Source organism: Physella acuta, unplaced genomic scaffold (genome assembly GCF_028476545.2).
Source record: "Physella acuta isolate Inbredline_101_S28 unplaced genomic scaffold, ASM2847654v3 ptg001518l, whole genome shotgun sequence".
Lineage (NCBI taxonomy): Eukaryota > Metazoa > Mollusca > Gastropoda > Physidae > Physella > Physella acuta.
The window spans coordinates 232,323-238,322 of NW_026733033.1; the positions used below are offsets into that span (position 1 = coordinate 232,323).

The 6,000-nt window shown below is 38.2% G+C and overlaps 1 protein-coding gene across 3 annotated transcripts in view; it reads right to left on the minus strand.

Moving 5' to 3' along the window:
• Positions 1 to 1,825, minus strand: part of LOC131928545 (uncharacterized) — a 47,844-nt gene extending 46,019 nt beyond the window's left edge. Inside the window, exon 1 of one of the 3 annotated variants that reach the window (XM_059284607.1) lies at positions 1,579 to 1,825. The gene's annotated coding sequence lies outside the window, so the exon portion shown is untranslated. Of the gene's footprint in view, positions 1 to 1,574 lie in introns of all 3 variants that reach the window. The other 2 variants (XM_059284606.1, XM_059284609.1) reach the window with 2 other exon arrangements.
• Positions 1,826 to 6,000: the final 4,175 nt, after the last annotated feature.

A 6,000-nucleotide genomic window follows, 5' to 3' on the forward strand; every position in this document is an offset into this window, starting at 1 on the left:
ACACAGATCAAAACACCTAAAAATCGTTCACTACCAGAGTTCATTCCGAAGAAAATCTACCCCCCCCCCCCCCCGTAAGAAATGGAATATATATATAAAATATATACTTTAAACAGTGTCTCCGCCCCCCCCCCGTGGATTAAACACATTGATTCAATTATTAGTCATATCTAAACAATGGCATAGATGCGTGTATATTATATATCTATATATACACATATATAGGGCTATATATCATAAATGCACCTCTCATCTCTCTATATATAATTTATATAAGACATAGGGTCTGTATCACGACCTTCCACATTATTAGACCTATAGATACATTTAGATGTCTGTAGCTAGCTAGTTAGACCCGTACTTGGGCACCTATAGACAGATTAGCATATACGGTATGTCTATGGGCAGTTGTTAGTTGTAGACAGTAGCATATACGGTATGTAGATGTCTTTGGGCAGTTGTAGACAGTAGCATATACGGTATGTCTATGGGCAGTTGTAGACAGTAGCATATACGATATGTCTATGAGCAGTTGTAGACAGTAGCATATACGGTATATCGATGGGCAGTTGTAGACAGTAGCATATATGCCTACGGTATGTCTATGGGCAGTTGTAGACAGTAGCATATAATGGTATGTCTATGGGCAGTTGTAGGCAGATTAGCATATAAGGTATATCGATGGGCAGTTGTAGACAGTAGCATATATGCCTACGGTATGTCTACATCAAAGTAATTTTTAGCATTATAGGGCAATCAAACTCAACTACATCAGTTCATTATGGTTCTCTATATTGAATTAGCTCTACGTCAAAATGGTTTCATTAATAGATTTAGTAGTCAGAAATAGGCTAGACACCAAATGTTAAATGTATATAAAAAAAAAATAAAAAAAAATAAAAACACTACGTCAGCATCAAGTCTAAAAATAACCCTATTACCAAATATTCGCCTAACCCGAAACTCCTAGTCCTAACTTAAACACTTCTAGGTTCTTGTAATGAGACAGCACTACGTCTAGTAAAGGCTAGTTCGAATATCGATTATCAAATAAGGTTTATGTTAGTTGGCGTATGGTATTATAGTTGAATAACCTCGGAATTAAATTAAAAACATACCAGAAGATCAAGTTTGAGAATACGTCATGTGTCTATAACTTAAAATTAATAAAATAGCCACGAAATATAGGCCTATTGATACACAATTTAATTAATAGATCTAGAGATCTAATATTTATGAAAATTTGAAAGAAATCTTACCAAAAAACAAAAAACAACAAAATTATATCTTAGCTTTGTACATAACACTCTCCGTCTGGTGATTTTTTAAAAATAGTGTGAATCTTGATTAATCAAGTATCGATATGAACACATACAGACTGATTACGTTATACTGTTATAGACACGAGCTGATTAGTCCCTATCTGATTAAAACTAGTCTGCCGTCTAGCCATTGGAGATATCGTCTGGCCCGGAAAACCAGACAAAACTGAACAATCGAGATTTTCACCGCTACTGGCTCAATCTAAATATAGATTAACTTTAAAACACCGATAAAGATAGGATAAAACGTACCAACCAGCACCGCTGTTGAACACACAGTTGTTGTTTTTGTTTTCTTCCACGACGAAGTAGAACACGAGACAGAAAATACACGTATTATTTTGTTGTTTTATTTTTACTCCTTTCAGTCCAACACCAAACGTAACGTCAGTAGCAGACGAGACTACGACTGCACAGCACACAGACACACATCTCGCGAACGTATGGCTTGAAGCCGTTGCCCTCTTTTCGCCGTTCCCCTCGTCTCGCCGCTACACACCATGCTAGAGTCGGTGCACTAACACAGCGCGAACAGACCCATTGCATCGCGCGTCGCGAGCATTTAAAAAAAAAAAAAAAAAGTGGTGGGGCGAGCGAGGGGGGAGAAAAAAAGTATAAAATTAGCGGGGAAGGAAAGGAGAGCCGGCGAGGAGAAGACGGTGCGGGGTTGGGACGGCGGAGGGAAATGACGACATAGACTGTGTATTGCTTCTGTAATCTCGCTCGAACTACAGGTTTGAAGGAGAAAATTTGTAACAGTTGAAAACCGTTTCTCCCCCTCCCCCACTCATCTTTCCATACGTGTGCGTCTGAGGAAGGCATTCGTTTTTTTTTTTTAAAAGCAAGGTCTGGGTGTGTTAAACTCGACTGCTGAATTTATATCAAAATTAATAAATCCTGTCTTTTTGCTTTTAAAATATTATAACTAAGCGTTACTGATACAAGTTAGTAGATTCTGAATATTTTATGAAAACAAAATACTAATGCCATATAAATTAATCCTAAGCTTAACATTTTCATAAAGTGGAATAAATACAAGCGAACAGTTGGCATATAATTAAAAATTATTTCTAAGCTTTGATAATAATCATAAATTTAACGTAGGCACTCTATAAATTTATAATAAATGTTTTAACCCAAACCGTTACCTTTAATTGGCAATCATTATCTTCTAACCAAGATGAAACGAACTAAAAATAAATAAATAATTCCAGATGTTAGTTTATGTCTATTACGGTGACAATCATGGAGCAAGAGAGGGTGGGGAGGGGGGAGCGTCGAATAAGCCCTTGTCAATATTATAAACAGCAGCAATACTCAAAATAAATATAAACAACATATAGCAAATTAGCGATTTCTATGTCGTCATTGGCGACAGAGCACATCAGAAGGGATCTGCCCCCCCCCCCAACTTAACAATTGAAATATATTGGGATATATACTTTAAAATAAAAATTACAGACACGATTTTTAAAAAAGTATAGCAATATATTTTCTAAAAAACTAAAATGTGTAAATTATATTACAGTTCAGTTCACAGGCTCCAGTTCGTAGGATGTCATTGAGTCCACTCAGCTCTGATGGGTACCTGACCTATGAAGTCACTGAGTCCACCCAGCTCTGATGGGTACCTGACCTATGAAGTCACTGAGTCCACCCAGCTCTGATGGGTACCTGACCTATGAAGTCTCTGAGGCCACCCAGCTCTTTATGGGTACCTGACCTATGACGTCACTGAGTCCACCCAGCTCTGATGGGTACCTGACCTATGAAGTCACCGAGTCCACCCAGCTCTGATGGGTACCTGATTTGAGTCGAGGAAAGTAAACACGGCTGCACATCGTGTTCACCACACTATTTCTTTATATGCCGAGGTCAGAGAAACAGAACAACTCTACTGCATCTGCCATCTGTCTAATTATCAAAGGGCAAATTTACTTTTTAAAAACCAATTAGCCCTAATCAATCTAACTTCTAACCGCATCATTCCCAGCTACTCTACTTCACCTGACAGTGTCACGACTGAAAGTATCAAATTTCTACAAATCCATATCACAACTTATACATTCTTTCCATAGCACGATTGAAAACATTTACTAAATACGTGTAGGACAAACGTACACTACGCCAATTTCACATTTTAAAACCGTATAATATAAATTTACTTAAAATATGACACAAAGGATCATATAGTGTGAAACGAGTGTGTTTAACATATGAAATATAGGTACATTATCCTAACAGGGAAGGCGAGGTCGAATGGTAGAGTGTTTGTCTGCTAAACCGAAAGTCTCGAGTTCGTATCCCTGAGTCCACCGCGCTCTGATGGGCAAGCGACTCATTTTAGAGATGGGAAAGGCGGCTGACCACACCATCCCTTCATATTCTGAGGTCACAGAAAAAGATAAACTCTACTTCACCTGCCTCGGGGGGCAATCTAGGTCCCCAAGGAAACTTTAAACAGCGATTTTTTACATTAATATTCGCTTCTAAAGCTTTCCGTGTTTTCGCAGGAGGATGGTGCACTATAGTAATTAATTGCAAATCAAAATAGGCATTGGAAAAATAATTTAATTGCAAAAGAATAATTTAGCTCCATTCTTACATAAAGTCAAAACAACGTATGCTGTTTTCTAAGCGTCACACATAATTGCAGAAGATATATATATATATATATATATATATAAATATATATATATATATATATATATATATATATATATATATATATATATATATATATATATATATATATATATATATACACGTATGTATATATGCATACACGTATGTATATATGCATATACGTATGTATATATACATATACATATGTGGGTATGTATATATTTATTTACGTATAGACTGTAAATATACCCCTGTTAAAAACACCTTTATATTCCTGCACATGCATTCGATAAAAAGGAACAAAAGAAGGCAAGAGTGAAAAAAAAAATATACTATGCACGCGTCAATTCAGAACTAGCAGAGAGGCTTTTCCCTTGTATCTTCTACACGCAACCCTACCCTCCCCTCCCTCCCCCTTCCCCCCCCCCCCCCCCGTACGTTATATTAAGCACGAAATGATTAAACCGAAATCTGCCGCAGACCTATCTTCTCGACTTAATAGCTAAGCATACATGCACACAGGCCCACAGCGATACAAACACACACACACATTCTCACATCTGCTATAGCCCACCCCCCCCCCCTCACCTGCTACAGCACCCCCACCCCAATCCCCACACACATAGAGACCCCCCCCCCCCTTTTCCTTAATGCACATATTTTTTTTTAAACCCTGTGTGTTATGCATTGCGCATAGGCTTGGAAGTGTGCACGATAAATAACACTAAGAGACGATTGCGCATTGAGGCATGTTCTGCATAGTGCTGCGCTGCGATTACCAGACGGTAACTAGATTTTATTGGCCACTGTACACACGAGCTAAGCTTGTACACGTGATTTGTGTACGCATTAGAGAGCATTAACATGCTGATGTAGTGTACATTATCACACCAGAAAGCGAAAATAGGAATTAGCGAAGATTTACACAGCACACATGAGAATAAATTGACTTCGCACACATATACAAATCACTGCACATAAAGTATGACACAGTGCACATACATCGACACAGTGCATAAACAAAAAGATTAACACAGTGCACATACACAAAGATGGACTTAGTGCACTTAAATTGATTCAGTGCACATACATAAAGTTTGAATCAGTGCACATATATTGAGAGGGTGCACATACACAAAGACTGACTTAGTGCACATACGTTGACAGGGTGCACACACACAAAGAATGACATAGTGCACATACATTGAAATGGTGCACATACACAAAGAATGACACCGTGCACATACATTGACAGTGTGCACATACACAAAGAATGAAACATGGCACATAAATTGACAGTGTGCACATACACAAAGAATGAAAAAATGCACATACATTGACAGTGTGCACATACACAAAGAATGACACAGTGCACATATATTGATAGCGTTCACATACACAAAGAATGAAACAGGGCACATACATTGACAGGGTGCACATACACAAAGAATGAAAAAATGCGCAAACATCTACAGTGTACACATAACAAAGACTGACACATTGTACATTCATTGAGAGGATGCGAACACACAAATAATGAAACAATGCACAATTATTGACACAGTGCACATACACAAAGATTGACGCCATGCACATAACAAAGACTGACACAGAGCATACACAAACTCTGCACATTGCACATACACATAGACTGACCCAATACACATACACACAGACTGACCCAGTACACATAGACTGACCCAGTTCACATATACTGACCTAGTACACATACACATACACTGATCCAGTACACATACACATAGACTGACCCAGTACACATAAACATAGACTGACCTAGTACACATACACTGACCCAATACACATACACATACACTGACCCAGTACACATACACATACACTGACCCAGTACACATACACATACACTGACCCAGTACACATACACATACACTGACCCAGTACACATACACATAGACTGACCCAGTACACATACACATAGACTGACCCAGTACACATACACATACACTGACCCAGTACACATACATATACACATACACTGACCCAGTACACATACACATAGACTGACCCAGTACAC